Source organism: Bufo bufo, chromosome 7, assembly GCF_905171765.1.
Source record: "Bufo bufo chromosome 7, aBufBuf1.1, whole genome shotgun sequence".
Taxonomy (NCBI): Eukaryota; Metazoa; Chordata; class Amphibia; order Anura; family Bufonidae; genus Bufo; species Bufo bufo.
In genome coordinates this window covers 37283119-37296268 of record NC_053395.1, presented here as the reverse complement: position 1 = coordinate 37296268, position 13150 = coordinate 37283119, and the positions used below count along the sequence as shown (strand labels likewise).

Sequence of the window (13150 nt, the reverse complement as noted above, 5' to 3'; positions counted from 1 at the left end):
ACTATTAGGTTGGTGGGGGTCCTACCACTGGGACCAATCATGAGAACGAGGACCTCCCTGAAATGAACAGAGCAGTAGGTCGGGCATGAGCGCTGTACTTGGCCATCTCCAGTAGTCCCATAGAGATTAATAGAACGGCGGTGCGCATGTTCAACTTGCCACTATAGTAGTACGGGGCCCCAGTTGTCATGATCAGTGGGGGTCCCAGCATTAGGGCCCCCCACCGATCTAATAGATATGCCCCATCTTGTGGATAGAAGATAACTTGAAATGACTGGAACAACCCTTCAAGCGCTTTCAAGCCTTCTTTCCCCCTTCCCATCCGATAGAACAGGGATCAGCAACCTTCGACACTCCAACTGCTGTGAAACTACAACTCCCAGCATGCTAATTTACTCGCCTGTTCTTGTAACTCCCACAGAAGTAAAAGGAGAATTCTGGGAGTTGTAATTTCCTAACAGCTGCAGTGCCGGGGGTTGCTGATTCCTGTGATAGAGAAATCCTAGGTGTGCCTCCATGTAAAATCACAGGCGTGGTGGATCCAGTAGGCCCCCATTTACTTCTAGCAGTACTAACAGCAATATTTCTCCATGTTTCTCAGCCAAGGAGCCCCAAAACGAAATAAATGGCATGAAGGTTCCTCCAAGGCCATCATCATGCTGCACATTAACATTAGGACACTGCACATACCGCCTGAAGACATGGTATGTATACCCTAGGCATAGGACATGTACCAGAGATTTATCAAACTGGTGTAATGGAAAACTGGCTTAGTTGCCCATAGCAACCAATCAGCTTCCATCTTTCATTTTTCAGAGCTCTTTTGGAAGAAGAAAGCTGGAATCTGATTGGTTGCTATGGGCAACTGAGCCAATTCTACTTTACACCAGTTTTTGATAAATCTCTCCCTTTAGTACTTGTGATGGCTAACCTCCGGCACTCCAGCTGTGGTAAAACTACAACTCCCAGCAGCTTCCATGCATTTCTATGGCATTCTGAGAACAGCCAAGCAAGTGTACATCTTGGGAGTTGTAGTTTTACCACAGCTTGAGTGCCGGAGGTTAGCCATCAAAGGCTCAGCTGTGATACAGGCCTAATTCTAGATTTAGACTTTTTTTCTGTCATATGTTTTATTTTTATTTTTTATGATCCACAAATGACATAAACTGATTGAAAAATGAATAACAAATAGGCACAGATTGCATCCGTTCTTCAGTCTAATCCCCATTGGCGTGAATGAGACAAAACAACAATCCTGACAGAACTCATTCCCTTTCTATATTTTTCCTTTGGGAAAGTTTTTCTTCTTTCCTCTGCTGGAATCCATTTCTAATTTCAGCAAGAATTATACAGAAGAGACAGAAGTATGTAAATGAGGCAAACGGCGTGGGAAATGACGAAGGTGCCACCACCTGCCGCTTGTCTGGATGGGAATAAGACTCCAAAACTGTAGAAATACTCCACCAGTATAAACGTCATGGTCCAAAACGATGAAACCCGTGAAAATTATGAAACCTGTTCAAGCTCAAAGGCCTTTTTCAGAAACATTCACAGTGGGGATTCTAGCTTCATGAAAATTTCCATCTCTGGACATCTCAATCTCAATCACAATCACATAGAAGTCTTTACATAGTAGAAATGTAGATAGGTGGTTGGCTCACAGCTCGCCTCTCGAGGAGGACTCTGAGACGCAGTAGCGGGAGCGGACATCAGGAATCAGGTAGGAACCTCTATCTCCGAGTGAAGTAGTTACAACATACTACCCCGAGCGGCTGCATTTCTATTTATGAACCGGGAAGGAGTGCAATACCATTTACAAACAATTACGGAGCACTAAATGGGACATTGAATCCACCTTATTGTCATAGACTGTTTGGAAACTGCCCGTGATAACTACTTTTTTGAGAAGCGGTCTGCGGTAATACAAGGTCTGCAGGGGGCCTTTTGTTCTGGACACTCTTTGACACAATTCGTGGTACCACCAGTACCAGGAGTGTATTTTAGCAACCGTAATGTCTTAATTGTTTGCTGAATTGTGTTATTTATCCCTTGTCAGTATATACATTGGTACCAATTATTTTTACTTTCTGGTCAATTTTAGTGATTTTATTTATATGTATGTGATTGGATCCAACAGGTCCTAATAAATACCATATTGATCCTAATATCCTGTGGTCCGAGTGTTAAGAGTGCTCACTCCCCCTTTTTTCTGTATCCATTTGTTTTTGGGCTGGGCACCCAAGTTGAATTAGCAGCACCCGTCATAGCCACCAATTGTGAGCCAACCACCTATCTACATTTCTACTTTGTTACGGCCCGTAATTGTGGTTGGGCTCCCTTTGGTGAACTATGGACATCTGGAACCACATGGATAATAAACGGCTGAATGCTGAAAGCTATAGGTTTGATGATCGTAATTTTAATGAAGTCGCAGAGAATAACACCATGACAGAGAGTTTTAGAAACCTGGAACAATTGTTGCATAAACAGTTGAGGGAACACTGGGAGATTCGCTCGTTACGGTATTATATAGAGGAAACCAAGATCCCAAAAGGTTTATTAATTGTTAAGAGTCCAGCCCAGGATCTCATCAATGACGAGTTCTCCAGGGAATGGAGTGACTTATTGACTAGTCAGTCGATTGCCCTGATGGGACTGATTATTAAGAGAAGAACTGAGATACTGGGGGACTTGAATGTAAAAATTGGGAAGTTAAGGGAACATATAGACAAGTATCCAAAGAACACAGAATTTAATACTGTATGTGGCAGGACAGATTGTGCAAAAGCATAGATAGGTTAGAGGTAGATATCATCAATAGAAAGAGTAAGAAATATATTGAGGTTTATAGGAACAAACAACAGGTGAGACCAGTGGGTAGTCAGGAAGAGGCAAATAGTTCTCACCAGGGACTGCCAGACATGGAGCTGGCGAGAGAGGAAAGGAATAGCACCTATAATGTACCAGTTAGCAATAGGTACGAAGAATTGGCAGGACAACCTTTTTTAGACCTTACCCCGGCACATCACAGGACACGCACGAGACACAGAGATCAGACACCACCACGACACAGATCACCTTACAATTTACGACACATGAACACCAGGCACCAACAATCAACAGGGAAATATCCTCAGTCCAATTATCCAACACGGAATCAGCACATGCACTATCACAACAACACAAATCACCAACAGCACTATTATGTAGGAAAAGAAAGACAAGAAGAAGTAAAAGAAAGGGAACCACGGCACCGGAGACACTCACAAAACCAGAGATGGGATCGATAATTAATTTGAGTTCTAAGACCCTCACTATTTCACAAATTAATTTATTGAATAAAGGGCTAAAATTTGCCCCGTCCAATACTATGGATAAATTTTCAACCTATATAGGTGTTCAAAAATTCATAAGAAACCTTTGCCTTAAAAAATATTATATAAAAAATCCCCAGATTAGGGATTGTCCCGATAAGAGACCTATAGAGACAATTAAATATACCTCCCTAAAAAAGAAATCTAAAATGTTCCCGCGGAACGAGATTAGCAGGGAAATTGCCACATTTCAGAAGTGTGTAGAAGATGACCTTAGAAAGATTATAATTAGACCTCCCAATAATAACAATCTAACAAAACGTGAGATTCAGGCCATCAAAACACTCCAGAAAGATAACAGTGTCACTATACGCCCGGCCGATAAGGGCGGTGCGACAGTAGTTTTAAACACTGAGCAATATAATAAAGAGTGTTTGAGGCAATTGGCGGATCAGAAAACATATACGAAGCTCAAGGGTGACCCAGTATTGAAATTCAACCAGGGCTTGGAAGATTTATGTAAGAAAGGGTTGGAACAAGGGATCCTCTTGAAACAGGAATCAGAATTTATTTTGGGGACAGAAAGAAGATTACCCACCTTCTACTGCCTACCAAAGGTCCATAAAATCTTGATAGATCCTCCAGGATGCCCTATAGTGTCCGGGATAAGCTCTATTACATCTAACCTATCGAGATATATAGACACGCAATTGCAACCCTTGGTTAAAAACATCAAGTCCTATTTGAGGGATACTACTCAGATTATCCAGATCCTGGAAGGACTAGTGATAGAACCAGATTGGATTATAGGGACTTTAGATATCCAATCCCTGTATACAGTTATAGATCATCAACAGAGTTTGGAGGCAGTTAAACAACAACTGATAAAAAGTGGCACATTTGAAGACCCTCAGATCCAATTGATACTGGAAGGGATCCAATATATCTTGCGACATAATTATTTTTATTTTGAGGGGGAATACTTTCTTCAGCAATGTGGCATTGCCATGGGGACCAGGTTCGCTCCGAGTTATGCCAATTTATTTTTGGCAGAATGGGAATCTAATGCCATCTAGCCCAGACTTGGGGCGGACCTGGTCCTGTGGCGGCGCTACATTGACGACGTAATATTTATTTGGAGGAAGGGAGAGACAGAATTATTTGAATTCTTGGAAGGGATTAATAAGAACGATTTGAATCTAGTTTTTACATCCAATATGAAGGAGGAAACAGAATTTTTGGATATATTGATAAAAAGAGAGGAGGACCGTTATGTATGCAGCACATATCAAAAACCGTCTGCGAAGAACGGTTTTATTCTCTTTAATAGCTGCCACCTACCCAGGTGGTTATTAAATGTTTCTCTGGGTCAATTCCGGAGGATTAAAAGGAACTGTACGAACTTGGACAGATTTGAGGAAGAGGCAGCCAAGATGAAACTCCAATTTTTGGATAAACAATATCCAGCCAGTGTCTTGGATGAGTCCCTAAATAGAGTGAGGGAACTAGAAAAAAAATCCTTTTTTAAAGATAAAGGGGCTAGTGGATTATCTGAAGACCCCAAGATAGATATTAAGATGATCCTTCCTTTTAATAGCAACTATAGAAAGATTAAGAATATTATTAGCAAACACTGGTACCATATATTAAGTGACAAAGTAATAGGTCCACAATTACCTAACTTTCCCAAAATAGTATACACCAAGGCCCCAAGTTTGAAACTTAGAGTAGCCCCGTCGGTAAAAGAAAAAAGAGCCACAACAAATCTAGGCTCTTTTCTGAATCTGAAAGGGTTCTACAAATGTGGGAGGTGCATGGGATGTAAGATGAGTTTACAAGAAAGAAAAATACACACAATACAATCAGCACATAACTCTATTACTTGGGAGATCAGTGATTGTCTTACGTGTAACTCATCTGGGGTTATTTATCTGATACAGTGCCCTTGCAAGCGCCAGTATATTGGCAGAACAAAAAGATTGCTAAAAACTAGGATCAGCGAACACATTTCGAACATCAAAAAGGGGTATGTGAAACATTCACTCTCTAAGCACTATGACGAGGTATATGGCAGGGACCCGTCTAAATTATTTTTTGTAGCGCTAGAAAAAATCAACAAACATTGGAGAGGGGGTGATTTTATTAAGAGGATGTCCAGAGCTGAATCGAAACATATATATGAATTTGGCTGCTTACTGCCAGCAGGCCTGAATTCAGATCTGGAGATTTTTGGTTTCCTATAGGGTGGTGTTCCCGTCTCTGATCCCCCGTTTCCTGGCATTGGGATCCCCCCTCGGAGTAGGGATCACCGCCCGTGACATCTGAACCTCATTATCTGTCCCGATTCTCCCTATCAACTTACAGTCACAAATTTGCTAAATAAGAATAAAGATTTTTCAGCCAAGGGATCATAAGGGAATTTTTAATCACAATGAAAATTTATATGTATTTATATTCTTAATATTTTTTAAACATTTTTAATGTATTTGTGATTTTATGTATTAAAATGATTTTTTTTTAACTAGTCTCACTTTGAAATGCAATATGGCATAATCCTGTAATGTGCTGGATGTATTATGAGAAAAAACGCATCTGAGTTGAAAAACCGCAACTGAACCGCATGATAACCGCAATGATGGAATTTTGCTAAAATGAATCCAGGATCCGGAGTTTTTGGATTACCTAATGGACTATAAAAGGTGGAGAGGTATGAGTGGCGCTTCAACCACTGAGGAAGGGGTGCAGACGCCCCGAAACGCGTCTGGTGCTAAGGAGAGAAGCGTCCACCTAATCTCTTGGATCTCCATTGCATGGCCATGCGATAAGAAGTTATAAAGGAGAAACATCTTCATAAAGACTTCTCTACTATACAAACTACGGATATTATTAAGGTACCACCACTGCCTGTTGAATCCCGCGATAGTGTGACGTCATCAGTACGGGGCGGCTGACGCTAGACGCCGAAGCAGCCGGCGCAGCTCGCCTCTCGTGGAGGACTCTGAGACGCAGTAGCGGGAGCGGACATCAGGAATCAGGTAGGAACCTCTATCTCCGAGTGAAGTAGTTACAACATACTACCCCGAGCGGCTGCATTTCTATTTATGAACCGGGAAGGAGTGCAATACCATTTACAAACAATTACGGAGCACTAAATGGGACATTGAATCCACCTTATTGTCATAGACTGTTTGGAAACTGCCCGTGATAACTACTTTTTTGAGAAGCGGTCTGCGGTAATACAAGGTCTGCAGGGGGCCTTTTGTTCTGGACACTCTTTGACACAATTCGTGGTACCACCAGTACCAGGAGTGTATTTTAGCAACCGTAATGTCTTAATTGTTTGCTGAATTGTGTTATTTATCCCTTGTCAGTATATACATTGGTACCAATTATTTTTACTTTCTGGTCAATTTTAGTGATTTTATTTATATGTATGTGATTGGATCCAACAGGTCCTAATAAATACCATATTGATCCTAATATCCTGTGGTCCGAGTGTTGAGAGTGCTCACTCCCCCTTTTTTCTAAGTCTTTACATAGACCACGTATCGGTGGTCTACGGGGAAGCACCACCTTCGGAAAGCTACTAGAATCTCTATATTCTAGGTCTATACTATAGGGTCCATGCCTCCAATGAAGTGTGGCTGTGCACTGTATGGCGGCATATGGAATGGTTACATATCTGTATTATGGACCCATAGGCTCTCCATTGGTTTTAGGGAAGAATACTTTCATAATATGGCATGTGTATGCCACTGTATGAAGGGGTTGCACATAAAGGTACAGTATGGCCTTACCAAAAGTCTTTAGAATGCAACTCTATATGTTATATGGCAGTGTGCATACGGCCTTAAATTGGTTATATCCTGAAACATGTTCTACATTTTTCAAACCAGCACTTGGATCTGTATACTTTTGTAAATGCATGTAATTAAAAATTTAAATGTATTAAATATATAAAATGTATCGGTATAGCGCCACCTGCTATTGGTTCTTTTCCTTATTTATTTTTTGTCCGTCTCACTGAGCTGGTCAAGCGCGCTCAGTTTAACGCTCCAACTGCCACCATCCATATGTTCTGTTAGAAGCTGTGGTAGCTACAGAGAGAGAGAGAGCTCCAGCAGAAAGGACATGCCCCCAGTGCTGCCAGGCTGAAGGATAATCTAGCAGAGCAAACAGGAGCAATCAATGTGGAGATCTCTGGATCCATGAGAGGTACAGGGATGGTTCTAGCTTCGTTAGAAAGATATTGTACAATATGATGTCTGATTTTCATTTTTTAAATCAATCATGGGAGAACCCCTTTAATGTGTTCTAAAAATGTGAAAATATTGAAAGGGCTTTTCCAGGACTTTGATGACTTCTTCTCAGAATAGGTCATCCATATCAGATTGGTGGGGGTCTGACACCCCCACACCGCCACGATCAGCTGTTTTGGGCAACTGCTGGTGCTGGAAATGATATAGTGGACGGAAGCCTCTGCTCACTGTGTAGTTTCTGGCACCAGTGTACTGTCTGCAGCCCAGCTCCCCTTCACTTGAATGCTGTAGTACCCGGCACGGCCACAGAACCTTTTGCTTCCAGCTCTGTCCATTTTCCCGCACCGCAACTACCCAAAACAGCTGATTGTAGGGGTGTCGGACCCCCACCTGATCTGATATTGATGACGTAACCAGAGGACAGATGACCATCAATATCTAATTTCTGGAAACCCCTTTAGATACACCATGGACCAGTGGTGGCAAACCTCGGTGCACTATGAACAGCACAGGCAGCACACTGAATGCAGGCAGGATATTATAGCTAAATGATAAAGTACATGGAAGATATACTATTTTGGTATTCAGGTTAAATTGCCGTGTTGGCACTTTGCGATAAAAAAGGAGGTTTTGGGTTGCAGTTTGGGCACATGGTCTCTAAAAGGTTCACCATCGCTGCGATAGACCATAACCTCCTTGCTATAGCCCAGACCATAACCTCCTTGCTGAAATTCTAGGGCGAAGAACAAGGAAATTCTTTACACTCCTCACTTCAGTTTAGTCTACATCAAACTGCAGCTTAAGGATCCACTTCTCTGGTGGGGATCATCCATATCACAGAATATCAGCTCGTACACATTAAAGGAAGTTTGGTCCTACCTGCTTCAGTGGACTGGCCAACCATCCAATGTGTAACGGGTGTGACGACTTTTTTAGGGCAAGAAGGATCAAGAATGTTGCCTTTGAACATGCCTGATCCTTTATCATTACAGAAGATAAGCCACTTACAGAGGTGTCTGGGAGCCGCTTATACCTCTTCTACATGTTCATCCAAGTGTGCATATTTATGGTGTGAGGAGGTCAGGAGGAACAGCTGTCGGCCTCAGGTGTATGGCCACCTTCAGGCCATTTACAGATGGTTGTGATATGTCCCACATTTGAACATTTGTAAATGACACAAACTCTGATCATCATAGAACCTAGTAAAGACTGGTTCAGCAGAATCCAGGAGGTCCAGGTGTTGTGACCAAAATATGTAGCTGAAATGGTCTTCTGTCACCAAGTATATCCAGCCATATAGTTATTTACAGAAAACCGGAAACGTCTCCGCTGATCACATTCAGCTCCTTCTGTAGTTCATTGACCTTCCTGCACTTCTACTCTTTTGAAGGAGGCAGTTAACAAGGGTTCCTAGCCCCTCATAAGTCACCAACACGAAACAGTTTAAGAAGCTGGCATATCTCCTATGGATTATGAGTGTATTGGAATCTCCTCAGGGCAAAGTTATCAAAATGTGTCAGCTGCTTGTAGTGCTGGACGCGGAGGCAGATTTATAATTAAACAAGGGAAAAAAAGGCTTGAACATAAAGGCGTTGGATCTGCACCAGTTTCTTTTTTTCCATTCACTGCAGCGTTTGTTCACAGACTGGGATGTCTTGATAAAGCGCCCCCGAGGACTTGCTCTGATTTTAGCTTTTTTCTCTGATGTATTCACTTTTTACGATAGGCCACATGTGCAGCAAATGGCCAACGATCCACAAATCCAAAGCCGAGCACCACCAGCTTGATGGCTTTCAACGGTTATTCTTGACCTGTAGTCAAGAGTGACACTTCCTCCTATCTAGATGAATGGATCCTGACATGTGCCTACAGCTGCTGTCCTGAATCCTAGCAGAAGGCCATCCCTTTGCTATTTCACTCAAAGAACCAGAAAGATGCACATCTGGTGTACAAAAGCTACTCGGTCTTAGGGGCTGATTTCTGCTTCCCAGAATAGATGTATGAATATAGGAAGAAATAACTTCCAGCACTTGTAATGTGTAGAGAGTTGCTGTGCAGATACAAAGTGACTAAATATAAAAATACACAAAGCAAAAAACAAAGGCAGAATTATGATATAATAATATATGATGTATAATAAACTCCATTGTTTAATTATACGGACTACATGTCCCCTCCATAGACGAGCAGCGTGCTAACCTTTTCTTTTTCCTTTTTCCACAGTTGCATAATATACAAATTTGCATATATATTCTTTAAAAGCATCTAGTATATTGGTGTCACATCTCTTATAAAGAGGTATTCCATTACAGAATGCATACGCCCCACATGTAATATGGGTGGCTCCATATGGGCACCATAAGTAAAGGGGTCCTCTGTTACCTCACAAGGAAAATTACACAGTGTAGTCGCATTATTATAACCACCCCCTACTTTCGACGTCGGCAGGGCATAGCTCATGAAGGCAGTCACTTGTGGTGAGCTGGCTTGGTGGGTATATAAGGTGTGCGATAGGCTGTCTGCACACATATGCCTCGTTGCTGTCGTGGGTAAAAGGGGAGATTTATCACAGTTGAAAAAAAAGGATGTTCATTGGCTTTCGGGCCAAGGGTGAAAATATTTCTGAAACTACGCAATTTGTGAACTGTTCTCGTGCTGCTGTGGTAAAAGTGTTTTAATGGCACCATTATGAATAATCAACGTAGCAACTGCAGAGTACCACGTGCCATTAATGTAGGAGGTAAATGTCAGCTATGAAGATGTACCAGGGTGTACGGGCACGCTACAGTGGAGCAGCCCATCACCAAAATGAACCAGGGGGCTACCAGACATGTCTTAAACAACAGTTCAGTGAGCCCAACTGCCTACGGGGCTCCGAAGCAGATGGATGGTCAGTGCACCTCTGCTACTGAAGTTGCATTGGCAGAAATACTTCAATTTTCGTGGCAGTATTGGCATTGGACCTCCACTGATTGGCAATGGGTTGCCTTCCCCGATGAGTATGCTTTCTGCTTCATTGAATGGATAGACGTGGTCGCGTCAGGTTAGAAACATCAGAGAGCAAACATCCTGCAACCACTGCTGGAAGAACACAAGCTGGTGGTGGCAGCGTTATGGTCTGGGGAAGGTTTTCGTGGCATTCTCTGGGCCCGCTCATCCATGTGGAAGGTGCTTTCAACCAATTTAGGAATTAATCCATCCTTGAAGATCACATACATGTCTTGCCGGGGGCAGATGGGATCTTCCAGCAAGACAATGCGACATGTGACGCGGCTAATAATGTCCAACATTGGTTGGAGGAGCAAGACCAAGACTTCTAAGTACTACCCTGGCCCCCTAATTCCCCAGACTTGAACCCATTTGAGCATCTGTGGGACCACGTCCATCATCATGTTCTCTCTATGGATCCTCCCCCACACACCCTCCAGCAGTCAGCATGGCTCCAGATACCTGTGACAACCTACCAGAACCACCTTACTGAGTCACTCCCAGCCCGTCTAGCTGCTCTCTGTGCTGCACACAGCAGTTACTCTGGATATTAGCTGGTGGTCATAATAATGTGACTCAACTGTGTAGATATAGATTTGGAACACACATTTCACAAAACACCAAGGAAATAGTGATACACTATAGCAGTAGTACCACGTTCATAGTAATGTGTACTATACCAGCCTAGTGCCTAACATTCCAGCCTTATAGTGACACTTACCTGCTCCTGGATCCCAAGCTACTTCTTCCTCTACAGCCAGGATGTTACAAGAGAGCAGCCTATCAGCAGCTGTTTCCTGTAACTTCCTCTTCCTGTCCCCATCTCTCTTATCAGAGGTCAGCTCAGCAGAAAAATGTCACAAGAATATTTTTTACTTATTCATCAGTGCATGGCAGCACAGGATATTTGCTGATTATATGTCCCTCCTGCGGCCATGAATGAGAATTGATCAACGTGCCTCATGGATGATGCGACCCAGGGTAAAAAAGCATCATTATCCTCATGAGAATCAGAATGATAAACCACCTTCTGCTAAAAACCATGGCAACAAAATAAATTTTATCACAGAATTTAATTAACGTACAATCAAACTGAACGGACTTGGAAATGTTTATAAAATAAAACCACAACTTGGATCGACACAGAACTGATTCTATCCTCATCCAATTATGGCAACACATATTGCGCACAGGTTCTTGCACACAGTGTGCTATGTATCAGGATTTTGGAAAGGTCCTTATCTTCCTGTGATTTAGAACCAGCCAATACATTCCCTGCTGTGTTCTGTATATGCAAGCAAAATAATGATACCAAATCAAAAGTGGCAAATAGACGAAAAGATTTTTTTGATACATAGTGTGCACAGCTTGTATTAAACTAGGAGACTGCACTCTGTATGAACCTTCTACTTACATTAGTGGGACAATTTATGACATTGGCATTGATCCCATACATGCTAACCCTGGCTTAGATGCTACACAGAATATGAGTGAATGGCATTGCATTTATTCTTTCCTTCATAGTACGTACTGTACTGTATGTAGTGATTACCATAATTTCATGTTTTTGGGTCAATGCTTAGGTCGGTAGCATAGACACTGAGGAGAATGACTGAACCAGAACCAGTTATTTCAAGAGAAAGAAGCCATGTAGAGATCTGTTGACCACACGGACAACACCCTTCGAGATCACGATAAGTATGATCCAGGCCTAGGCAATTCATGGTCTCCAACTTCTCAGCTTTTTGCTGGTCAATGAAGGCAAACAAATGTCTTTTGCAGATATCTAATCTATTAAATAGTAATTAACAAAGAAGATGGCGGAACCGCATGTTAAATACTGGCCATAGGTACGTTAGGAGAGAAAGACATCTATCTTGCTGCTCCATTGGAATGACTGCGGCTGTTGACCAGGATCAATGCTTGGGTCAATATGTATACATGTTATACAAACATAATGGCAGGTATGTATACTGTACATATATATCTGGACCGGAAACAAGTATTTCAAGGAGAAAGAATCCATGTAGGGATCTGCTGATTATGTTAACAACATTAAGTTCACAGCAAGTTTGGCAACTCAACTACTACTCAGAAATAGGCAAAGAATGGAAAGGTCAAAGAATGGATAATGTGTGTTTTTTTTAGACAATGAAAGCGAACTCATCTTTTGTAGCTAGCCAATCTAGTAGTTGTTATTAACAGAGAAGAAGGGGAGGTAACCAGGTTAAAATCCATAGTCAGGTACGTTAAGAGAAACAAGACATTCTGGTCAGTAATGAACCAATTTTTTGCATTTTTGGTGCTGTTCACCTAGGTTAGGGTTAGTTTCTCAGTTTTTGGGTCAATGCTTGTGATTTGTAAGTCAATATACGGTACATATACAGTATACAAACACAGTAGAAGTTATGCATAAAGGAGAAACTTTGGATCAGAGCAGGTCTTTCAAGCAAAAAGAGCCAGTTAATGGTCTGCTGACCACAATGACAACATTTACTAAAACTAATGACCATGCCTAGGCTTCAAGCTTTTCATTTTTGGGTCAATAAAAGCAAATCAATCGTTTAGATATAAAATTATAATAGAGAA

The 13150-nt window shown here is 41.9% G+C and overlaps 1 protein-coding gene across 1 annotated transcript in view; it reads right to left on the bottom strand.

The window, feature by feature from the left end:
- The window catches only part of BAIAP3 (BAI1 associated protein 3), a 143532-nt gene that overhangs the window by 80031 nt on the left and 50351 nt on the right, over nt 1–13150 (bottom strand). The window lies entirely within an intron of this gene.